Source organism: Hyla sarda, chromosome 8, assembly GCF_029499605.1.
Source record: "Hyla sarda isolate aHylSar1 chromosome 8, aHylSar1.hap1, whole genome shotgun sequence".
Lineage (NCBI taxonomy): Eukaryota > Metazoa > Chordata > Amphibia > Anura > Hylidae > Hyla > Hyla sarda.
Genome location: NC_079196.1, coordinates 141,658,037 through 141,670,439, shown reverse-complemented (window position 1 = coordinate 141,670,439; position 12,403 = coordinate 141,658,037). Strand labels below are relative to the sequence as shown.

Sequence of the window (12,403 nt, the reverse complement as noted above, 5' to 3'; positions counted from 1 at the left end):
GAGAGCTAAAACCTTGCGGTCCTGTATGCCTTTCTATGCGCTCCCATATGTAATTAATTTCAATGAGCTGGCCGGAGTGAAACATTCGGTCCGTTCGGCTCATTTTTGCACCGTATGCGCTTTTACAACCAGACCTAAAACCGTGGTTGACCACAGTTTTAGCTCCGGGGAAAAAGTGCAAAAATGAGCCGACCGGACCAAACGTTTCACTCCGGCCGGCTCATTGAAATTAATTACATATGGGTGGACATAGAAAGGCATACAGGAGCGCAAGGTTTTAGCTCCCCCCCTGCCGTATGCGCTGCCGTATGTGATAAAACGTGATGTTAACCAGCCCTTACCTAGTAATAAGAAGTAGTAAATCAATAGTGTCAAACCTTGTTCTAACTAACATTGGAATAGTTGCAACCAATAACTTTCAAGCTTTAATTTTTAAAAAGTAAAATGAAACCTGAAATCTGGTTGCTATGGGCAACTATGCCACTGTTCCTTTGCCCAGTGTTTGTTTAATTGCCCCTTATTGCACACCTACACTTTTGTGGGACAAAATTGAAAAAAAATAAAAAAAACTACCATCAGCTACTTTTTCTATGCAGTGCACTTTTCAATAAAAATTACACCTTATCATTATTCTGTAGGTCCATACGATTAAAATGATACCCAACCTAAAATGATACAAACTTATAGGTTTAATTTTGTTTTTCTTCTGTTAAAAAAATTATAATTTTTTGCATGTAAATTGGTGGTTTTAAATTTGTCCTGTTCTGACCCCTATAACTTTTTCATTTTTCCGTATACTGGGATGTGTGGGAGCTAATTTTTTTGCACCATGATCTCTAGTTTTTATCGGTACCATTTTTGTTTTGATTGGGCTTTTTGATCGCTTTTTATGCATTTTTTAAGGGTATACAGAGTGACCAAAATATGCAATTTTGGACTTAGGTACTTTTTAATGTATACACCATTGACTGTGCAGTTTTTAATTAACATAATATTTTAACCCCTTAAGGACGAGCGCCGTAAATGTACGGCGCTGCTAAGATGTACTTAGCACACAGCGCCATACCTTTACGGCACAGCTTTCCTGGATCACCGCGTCTCCGGACGCGGTGATTGGAACAGGATGACTGCTGATATCTATCAGCAGCCATCCTGGCACATCGCCCAGGGGGTCCTGAGAAACCCCCCCCCCATGTCGGCGATTGCGGCAAATCACGACCCTTTTGGGCGGTGATCGTGACGGCGATCATTGTGGCTATCGGGGCTGGCAGGGGTCTCCTACCTTGCCCTGGTCCGGCAGGGGTCCCCTCGTGTGCAGTGGCGGCGACAGGAGCAGCAGGATCGGTCCCGGCGGCAGGATACAGCGGCGGTGGTCCCGGTGCCAGGATACAACAGGAGGTGAGGCCTGTTCACCGCCTACTGTTGCTTAGCAACAATTCGCAGTATGCAAAGCCAAAGGGCATGCTGGGAGTTGTACAGGGTGTGCCATTTATGTGGATACACCTTAATAAAATGGGAGTGGTTGGTGATATTAACTTCCTGTTTGTGGCACATTAGTATATGTGAGGGGGGGGGGAAACTTTTCAAGATGGGTGGTGACCATGGCGGCCATTTTGAACCCAACTTTTGTTTTTTTCAATAGGAAGAGGGTCATGTGACACATCAAACTTATTGGGAATTTCACAAGAAAAACAATGATGTGCTTGGTTTTAACATAACATAACTTTATTCTTTCATGAGTTATTTACAAGTTTCTGACCACTTATAAAATGTGCTGCCCATTGTGTTGGATTGTCAATGCAACCCTCTTCTCCCACTCTTCACACACTGATAGCAACACTGCAGGAGAAATGCTAGCACAGGCTTCCAGTATCTGTAGTTTCAAGTGCTGCAGAATGGGCAAAACGAAAATTGGAACAGGACCCTCAGTTTACGCAGAAGATTTTGTTCAGTGATGAGGCAAACTTTTATGTGAATGGTGAAGTTAACAAACAAAACCACCGCTATTGGTCTGACACTAACCCACATTGGATAGATCCCTCCAAGACGGTTGGAACACAAAAATTGATGGTATGGTGTGGTATATGGGGTACAAAGATAGTGGGTCCATTCTTCATCAATGGAAACCTCAAGGCCACTGGATATGTGAAATTGCTACATGATGATTTGTTTCACTCTTTATGCACTGAAGCTGGCACGTTCCCTGAGTTTTTACAGCAAGATGGTGCACCACCACATTACGGGTGTCAGGTCCGAGCATTCCTAGATGAACAGTTTTCTGGAAAGTGGATTGGTCGTCGTGGGCCAGTTGAATGGCCCCCAAGGTCACCCGATCTGACCCCCTTAGACTTTTATCTTTGGGGGTCATCTGAAGGCAATTGTCTATGCTTTGAAGATACGAGATGTGCAGCACCTGACACTAGGGATACTGGAAGCCTGTGCTAGCATTTCTCCTGGTGCAACAGCTGGAGGCACATTTTTTCTATGAAAAAGTGTGCATTCAGCTGTTCCATAACGACAACTCCCAGCATACACAGACTACCAAAGAGCATGCTCTTTCCCCCCCCCCCCCCCCCCCCCCCATGTGAATGTACAGGGTACATTCACACAGGTGGGTTTACAGCAAGTTTTCTGCGGCAAATTTTCCACTGCAGCTCAAACTCGCTGTAAACCCAACCGTGTTAATGTATCCTAAAAACGCTACACTACACAAAATGAAAAGTAAAGCACTACATATACACATACCCCTACACAGTCCCAGTCGCAATAAAAAAAAAATAAAAAATCTTGTACAGCACTGTTTCCAAAACAGAGCCTCCAGCTGTTGAAAAAACAACTCCCAGTATGCTGGGAGTTTTGCAACAGTTGAAGACACCCTGTTTGGGAAATACTGCCGTGGGGTATTTTTGTGGCAGATTAAAATCCCCAATTTAGGCCTCAAATCTGCATGGCGCTCTCTCGCTTTGGAGCCCTGTTGTATTTTAAGGAAACCGTTTAGTGCCACATATGGGGTATCTCCGTACTCGAGAGAAATTGCATTAGAAATTTTGGGGGGGCTTTTTCTCCTTTTACCCCTTATGAAAAGGTAAAGTTGGGGTCTACACCAGCATGTTAGTGTAAAAAAAATAAATTTTTACACGAACATGCTGGTGTTGCCCCATACTTTTAACTTTCACAAGCGGTAAAAGGGGAAAAAAAAAGACCCCCATAATATGTAATGCAATTTCTCCTAAATACGGAAATACCCCATATGTGGGCGTAAAATGTTCTGCGGACGCACAAGGCTCAGGAGTGAGAGCGCACTATGTACATTTGAGGTCACAATTGGTGATTTGCACAGAGGTGGCTGATTTTACAGCGGTTCTGACATAAACGCAAAACAAATTCCCAGATGTGACCACATTTTGGAAACTACACCCCTCACGGAATGTAACAAGGGGTATAGTGAGCCTTAACACCCCACAGGTGTTTGACAAATGTTCGTTCAAGTTGGATGTGAAAATGAAGAAAAAATTTTTTTCACTAAAATGCTGGTGTTACCCTACATTTTTCATTTTCACAAGGGAGAATAGGAAAAAAGCCCCCAAAACTTGTAGCCCCATTTCTTCTGAGTAAAAACATACCCCATATGTGGATGTAAATTGCTCTGCTGGCGCACTGCAATGCTCAGAAGAGAGCCATTGGGCTTTGGGAGAGAAAATGTGTCCGAAATTGAATGCCATGTCTGTTTACAAAGCCCCCATAGTGCCAGAACAGTGGACTTCCCCCAAATGTGACCCCATTTTGGAAACTACACATCTCACGTAATGTAATTAGGGGTACAGTGAGCATTTACACCCCACAGGTGTAACAGCTGGTGCAACAGTGGTTCGTGAACATGAAAAATTTCATTTGCACAGCCCACTGTTCCAAAGATCTGTCAAACGCTAGTGGGGTGTAAATGTTCACTGCTCCCCTAATTAAATTCTGTAAGGGGTTTAGTTTCCAAAAAGGGTCACGTGGGGAGTCCACTGTTCTGGCACCACGGGGGGCTTTGTTAACACACATGGCCCCCAACTTCTATTCCAACCAAATTCTCTCAAACGCTCAATGGTGCTCCTTCTCTTCTGAGCATTGTAGTTCGCCCGCAGAGCACTTTACATCCACATATGGGGTAATTCCATACTGGGAAATGGGGTTACACATTTTGGGAGGCTTTTTCTCCAATTAACCCTTGTGAAAATGAAAAATTTGGGTTAACCTCAGCATTTTAGTGAAAAAAAAAAAATCTAATATTTCATTTTCACGTCCAACTTTAGCGGAAATTTGTCAAACACCTGTGGGGTGTTGAGGCTCATTGTACCCCTTGTTACGTTCCTTGAGGGGTGTAGTCTTCGAAATATTATTATTTTTTTTTTTTTTGCTGTTCTGGCACCCTAGGGGCTTCCCAAAAACAATTTCAGCAAAATTTGCTTTCCAAAAGCCAAATGTGACTTCTCTTCTGAGCATTGTAGTGCACCAGCAGTGCACTTGACGTCCACACATGGGGTATTTCCATAATCGGAAGAGATGGGGTTACAAATTTTGGGTGGCATTTTCTCCTATAACCCCTTGCAAAAATTTAAAATTTGGGGGGAAAACCAGCATTTTAGTGGAAATTTCATTTACACATTCGACTTTAATGAAAAGTCGTCGAACACCTGTGGAGTGTTAAGGCTCACCGGACCCCTTGTTACTTTCCTTTTAGGGTTGTAGTTTCCAAAATAGTATGCCATGTGTTTTTTCTTTTTAATTATTTTTGCTGTTCTAGCACCATAGGGGCTTCCTAAATGTGACATGCCCCCAAAAAAACATTTCAGAAAAACTCTCCAAAATCCCATTGTCGCTCCTTCCCTTCTGAGCCTTGTAGTGCACCCACAGAGCACTTGACATCCACCTGTGAGGTATTTCCTTACTCGAGAGAAATAGAGTTACAAATTTTGGGGGGCTTTTTCTCCTTATTACATCTTGTAAAATTTCTAAAACTGGGTCTACAAGAACATGAGTGTAAAAAATGAAGATTTTGAATCTTCTCCTTAACTCCTTGGGGACGAAGGGCGTATGCATACGTCCTGAGACCCCCCCCCCCCCCCCATATCGGCGATCGCAACAAATCGCAGGTCAATTCAGACCTGCGATTTGCCGCGATCCGGGCAAATCGGGTGACTGGTGACTCGATCTCCCAGAAAATAAGACTGATCGGAGCTGCTCCGACCAGCCTAAATCATAGGAGCGAGGTGGCAATGTTGCCACCCCCTCCAATCCCCTGCCATTGGTCGGTCAGGCTGACCACCAATGGCAGGAGGGGGGTGGGGGGTTAGCGTTCATTTCCTCCCGCTCTGCGCACCGATCGCAGTCGGTACAGATCGGGGGGAACACTGGCGGCGAGGGGGGGGGGGGGGGGACAAATATTGCAGAACTACATGCCCAGCATCCCTGATTGTCTGGCCGTGCTGGGAATTGTAGTTTTGCAACAGCTGTAGGCACACTGGTTGGGAAACACTGAGCTAGAGTCTGTTTCCTAACTCAGTGATTCCAACCCGTGTGCCTCCAGCTGTTGCAAAACTACAACTCCCAGAGTGCACTGACAGACCGTACATGCTGCGAGTTGTAGTCTTGCAACAGCTGGAGGCACATGGGTTGGAATCACTGAGCTAGAGTCTGTTATCTAACTCAGTGGTTCCCCACCAGTGTGCCTACAGCTGTACCCCTGCCTGTGTGAATGTACCCTAAAAACATTACACTACACTAACAAATAATAAAAAGTAAAACACTACACATACACCCCCTTACACGTCGCCCCCCATAAAAATGAAAAACGTCTCATACGGCAGTGTTTCCTAAACGGCGCCTCCAGCTGTGGCAAAACCACAACTCCCAGTGTTTCCGGACAGCCATAGACTGTCCTGGCAGGCTGGGAGTCTTGCAACAGCTGGAGGCACCCTGTGGGAGACACTGCTGTAGGGTTTTGGTGGAGACAAGCCCCATCCTTGTAAGTGGGTCCACCACTACTGCAAATTCCTTATTCAGGCCTCAAATGCGCATGGCGCTCTCTCACTTCAGAGCCCTGTTGTATTTCAAGGCAACAGTTTAGGGCCACATATGGGGTATCTCCATACTCGGGAGAAATTGCGGTACAAAGTTTGGGGGGAATTTTCTCCCATTACCCTTTGTAGAAATGGTAAATTTGGGGAAAAAACTTGCACTTTAGTGAAAAATTTTTCTTTTCATTTACACATCCGAATATAACGAAAAGTCGTCTAACACCTGTGGGGTGTTAAGGCTCACCGGACCCCTTGTTACGTGCCTTGAGGGTTGTAGTTTCCAAAATAGTATGCCATGTGTTTTTTTGTTTTTTTGTTGCTGTTCTGGCACCATAGGGGCTTCCTAAATGCGACATGCCCCCAAAAACCATTTAAGCAAAACTCACTCTCCAAAATCCCATTGTCGCTCCTTCCCTTCTGAGCCCTCCACTGCGCCCGCCGAACACTTGACATACACATATGAGGTATTTCCATACTCGAGAGAAATTGGGTTACAAATTATGGGGGGCTTTTTCTCCTTTTACCCCTTGTAAAATTTCAAAAACTGGGTCTACAAGAACATGCGAGTGTAAAAAATGAAGATTTAGAATTTTCTCCTTCACTTTGCTGCTATTCCTGTGAAACTCCTAAAGGGTTAACAAACTTACTGAATGTCATTTTGAATACTTTGAGGGGTGCAGTTTTTATAATGGGGTAATTCATGGGGTATTTCTAATATGAAGGCCCTTCAAATCCACTTCAAAACTGAACTGGCCCCTAAAAAATTCCGATTTTGAAAATTTTGGGAAAAATTGGAAAATTGCTTCTGAACTTTTTTTTTTTTTTAAATCAGGTATTTTTATTAAGATTTTAAACAGTTTTATAACAAAAACAATACACCATCAATAAACCCCCCCCCCCCCCTCGACCCACCCCACCCACCTTACAAACAAAACGTCCGTCCCTCCCCACCGCAGCATCAATAATACACACTAGTATTGAACTAGAGGTTCAAATATACCCATATCCCAATGAGGCTTCTGAACTTTTAAGCCCTCTGATGTTTTCCAAAAGTAAAAACATGTCAACTTTATGATGCAAACATAAAGTAGACATATTGTATATGTGACTCAAAACATAATTTATTTAGAATGTTTGTTTATTTTCCTTACAAGCAGAGAGCTTCAAAGTTAGAAAAATGCAAAATTTTTTCATCAAATTTTGGAATTTTTCTCCAAGAAACGATGCAAGTATCGACAAAAATTTACCACTAACATTAAGTAGAATATGTCACGAAAAAACAATCTCTGAATCAGAATGAAAAGTAAAAGCATCCCAGAGTTATTAATGCTTAAATATATATAGTTTTTTTTCCTGGATAACCCCTTTAATTTTGCTGCTATTCCTATGAAACACCTAAAGGGTTAACACACTTTCTGAATGTCATTTTGAATACTTTGGGGGGTGCAGTTTTCATAATGGGGTCATTTATCCGGTATTTCTAATATGAAGACCCCTCAAATCCACTTCAAAACTTAACTGGTCGCTGAAAAATTCCGATTTTGAAAATTTTGTGAAAAATTGGAAAATTGCTGCTGAACTTTGTAGCCCTCTGATGTCTTCCAAAAGTAAAAACATTTCAACTTAATGATGCCAACATAAAGTGGACATATTGTATATGTGAATCAATATATAATTTATTTGGAATATCAATTTTCCTTACAAGCAGAGAGTTTCAAAGTTAGAAAAAATGCTAAATTTTCTAAATTTTCATGAAATTTTGGGATTTTTCACCTAGAAAGGATGCAAGTAACAACGAAATGTTATCACTGTGTTAAAGTAGAATATGTCACGAAAAAACAGTCTCTGAATCAGAATAATCAGTAAAAGCATCCTAGAGTTATTAATGCATAAAGTGATAGTGGTCAGAATTGCAAAAAAAAGGCTGTGTCCTTAGGGTGAAAAAGGGCTCAGTCCGTAAGGGGTTAATACTTCGGACACTTACGGATGCGGCGATACCACATATTTCTCTATCGGCTCCATTGGGGGACACAGACCTTGGGTGTATGGTGTTGTTGCTAGGAGACTTGACACTAAGGAAACCAAAAAGTCGGCTCCTCCCAGCAGGATATACCCGCCTAAGCTTAGTGTCGCAGGAGATGGACACTAGTCTGGGTTTCTCCCCAGACTTGGTCTAACTTTTTATTTTTATAGAATAGGGACGTTTTGTTTTTCTTATTCCTTTTTATTTTTATTTTTTCAGGTGGGGACTCGGAACATAGCGTTCACTGTTTCCCCATTTGCGATTGAGGGGCACAAGCATCGTGGATGTACTGTTAACCCCCTCTCGCCAACGGTCAGCGCTTGGGGTTGTACCTTATGGGTCCGGGTCCCCCACTTTTCCCTGCTTGTCTCGCTTTTCAAGCCCGGTGCAGTGCCGTAGATTGTGATTTGCCATAGATTGTGATGGAGTGACTCGGCAGTTTTCCCTGCTTGAACGCTCCGCCTCCATTACATTCTATAGGCTGACACTCGCATACCACCCCCCCAACAATTGGTCACTGCGGGGGCTGGGGGGGGTGTGTGCGCGAGTGTCACGTGACATATTTAATCATCAGGCATCGCAGCTCACGGCAGTCTCACTTGGGCTATTACAGGGAGAGGATCTCTCCCTGTGATTAGCCCGAAGCTGCACGGAGCTCTCACGGCCTTTGTGGCCCGATTCTGAGAGCGGAATGGAGCCACAGAAGTCAATCCATTTACTGTGTCCTCCCCGCTGCGCCTGTCAGCTTGTGTGCCCCTCGCACAAGCTGACAGTCAGTGTCACCCGCCAGCGCGATCACTATTCACCGCTAACTATTCACCGCTAAGTGTTGTATGTCCCCGCCAGCGCAATGTTCACTGCTAACGGGACCCCTGTGCCCGCTAGCAGTGTAATGTGTCCCTGCCTGTTAGCTCAGGGAACGGGAAACAGATTTAAAGGGCTTCGGGCGAAGCGAGTACTGCGCATGCCTAGGTAGGTAGCATAGATTTACATTTAGTGTAGCGTAATTTAGGATTAGTTTGATAGAGACTACAACTCCCAGCATGCCCAGACAGCTGAAGGCTGCCAGAGCATGCTGGGAGTTGTAGTGCAGTGAAGGCACCACAACTCCCAGCATGCCCAGACAGCTGAAGACTGTGCGGTGATGCTGGGAGTTGTAGTGCAGTGAAGGCTCCACAACTCCCAGCATGCCCAGACAGCTGAAGGCTGCCCGGGCATGCTGGGAGTTGTAGTGCAGGGAATGGCCCACAACTCCCAGCATGCCTAGACAGCTAAAGGCTGCCCAGGCATGCTGGGAGTTGTAGTTTTACACAGGTATAAAGTAGTGTTAGCGCGATTTTAGCGTAGCTTTAGTTTAGTGTTAGCGCAGTTTAACATTTTTAGCGTACATTTAGCGTAGTGTAGTGTTAGCGCAGTTTTAGCGTATTTAGTGTAGTGTTAGCGCAGTTTTAACGTATTTAGCGTACCTTAGTTTTACCGTATTTAGCGTAGTGTAGTGTTAGCGCAGTTTTAATGTATTTAATGTAGTGAAGCATTAGCACAGTTTTAGCGTATTTAGCGTAGCGTATTGTTAACATAGTCTTAGAGTAGTTAACGCAGCGTAGTGTTAGTCCAGTTCTAGCATAGTTGGCATAGTTGTACACGGGTGTAGTGTAGCTAACTTAGTTTTTACAGGCAGATAAAGCGTAGTTTAGATAGTTAAGCGTGTGGTGTAGCTTAGCTTAGTAATAAAGTAAAGTGGCTACAACTCCCAGCATGCCCAGACAGCCAAAGGCCGTCCGGGCAGGATGGAAGTTGTAGTTTTGCAAAAGTAGCAGAGGCACTTGTGCTCTGCTACGTTAATGCAGTATACGGCCATCTGTATAGATGGCTGTATACGGTGATGACAAGGTCACTTACCCACCTCCGTTCCTGCTCCGTCACTGGACGTGTAGCAACGCAGGAAGATGACGGAGCTGGAACGGGGGTGGTAAGTTAGGCTCTCCAGGTACTAATCCATTTTTTTGTGTTTTTCTTCTCATTTCAGATACGTGAATGCGGAGGACTACATCGGAATCGGTGGACTACGACGATGACCCGCATTTTTTTCTTTTCTGTTAATAAAATGGATAACGAGGGCTGTGGGGGAGTGTTTTTCCTAATAAAAATGTTTTAACTTGTGTGTGCTTTTTTTAAATTACTTTACAGGCTTAGTAGTGGAAGCCGTCTTGTAGGCGGAGTCCATTACTAAGTCGGGGCTTAGCGTTAGCCCCAAAAACAGCTAGCCCTAACCCCCAATTATTACCTCGGTACCCACCGCCACAGGGGTACCGGGAAGAGTCGATACCAACAGGCCCAGAGCGCCTGGCGTTATTTAGGCTGGGGAGGGCCAGTAACGATGGTCCTCGCCCACCCTGGTAACGTCAGGCTGTTGCTGTTTGGTAGGTATTTGGCTGAAAATGAAAAGACGGGGAACCGCACACGTTTAAAAAAAAAAAGCGGGGGGAGGGTTCCCCGTCTTTTCATTTTCAGGCAAATACCAACCAAGCAGCAACAGCCTGACGTTACCAGGGTGGGCGAGGACCATCGTTACTGGCCCTCCCCACCCTAAATAACGCTAGCCTGTTACCGCCTAGGCCCAAGAGCGCCATATTTGGCGCTCTGGGCCTGTTGGTATTGGCTCTTCCCGGTATCCCTGTGGCAGTGGGTACCGGGGTAATAATTGGGGGTTAGCGCTAGCTGTTTTTGGGGCTAACGCTAAGCCCCGACTTAGTAATGGACTCCGTCTACAAGACTGCTTCCACTACTAAGCCTGTAAAGTAATTAAAAAAAGCACACACAAGTTAAAACATTTTTATTAGGAAAAACACTCCCCCACAGCCCTCGTTAACCATTTTATGAAAAGAAAAAATGCAGGTCATCGTCGTTGTCCACCGATTCCGATGTAGTCCTCCGCATTCACGTATCTGAAATGAGAAGAAAAACACAAAAAAAATGGATTAGTACCTGGAGAGCCTAACTTACCACCCCCGTTCCAGCTCCGTCATCTTCCTGCGTTGCTACACGTCCAGTGACGGAGCAGGAACGGAGGTGAGTAAGCGGCCTTGTGATCATCGTATACAGCCATCTATATGGATGGCTGTATACTGCATTAACATAGCAGAGCACAACTGCAACTTTTGCAAAACGATCTTTGGCTGTCTGGGCATGCTGGGAGTTGTAGCCACTTTACTTTATTATTAAGCTAAGCTACACCCCACGCTAAACTATCTAAACTACGCTTTATCTGCCTGTAAAACTAAGTTAGCTATACTGTAAAACTGCGCTAACACTAAATTAAAGCTACGCTAAATTGAGCTAACCCTACGCTACGCTAACTACGCTTAAATCGCGCAAACACTACTTTATACCTGTGTAAAACTACAACTACCTGCATGCCTGGGAGTTGTGGTCCTTTCACTGCACTAAAACTCCCAGCATCACCGCGCAGCCTTCAGCTGTCTGGACATGCTGGGAGTTGTGGTCCCATCAGCTAAACTACAACTCCCAGCATGCCCGGACAGCCTTCAGCTTTCTGGGCATTCTGGGAGTTGTTGTGCCTTCACTGCACTACAACTCCCAGCATCACCACGCAGCCTTCAGCTGTCTGGGCATGCTGGGAGTTGTGGTGCCTTCACTGCACTACAACTCCCAGCATCACCACGCAGCCTTCAGCTGTCTGGGCATGCTGGGAGTTGTGGTCCCATCAGCTAAACCACAACTCCCAGCATGCCCAGGCAGCCTTCAGCTGTCTGGGCATGCTGGAAGTTGTGGGCCCTTCCCTGCACTACAACTCCCAGCATGCCCGGGCATTCTGGGAGTTGTAGTCTCTTTAAAACTAATCCTAAACTACGCTACACTAAAAGTAAATCTATGCTACCTACCTAGTCGAGCCACAGAGGCCATGAGAGCTCCGTGCAGCTTCGGGCTATCACAGGGAAATATGTCACGTGACACTCGCACCCCCCTCCAGCCCCCGCAGTAACCAATGGTTGGGGGGTGGTGTGCGAGTGTCAGTCTATAGAATGTAATGGAGGCGGAGCGCTCGAGCAGGGAAAACTGCTGAGTCACTCCATCACAATCTATGGCAAATTACAATCTACGGCACTGCATCGGCATGATGCAGGTGACAAATAAGCTGGCTGAAGACTTCATGGCTGAAGACTTCATGTGGTGAGTTCTTCATATTGAGGTGAGTATTCTCCCCCCTTTTTTTCTTTCAGGTGCGGGGGCTTGCAACTGCTGGAGACCCCCTGTTTTGGTCCCACTCCTTTTTATTCTGTCTAGTGGGAATCCCTAT

At 45.0% G+C, this 12,403-nt stretch overlaps 1 protein-coding gene across 5 annotated transcripts in view; it reads left to right on the top strand.

The window, feature by feature from the left end:
- Window positions 1–12,403, top strand: part of VPS16 (VPS16 core subunit of CORVET and HOPS complexes) — a 309,167-nt gene that overhangs the window by 14,356 nt on the left and 282,408 nt on the right. The window lies entirely within an intron of this gene.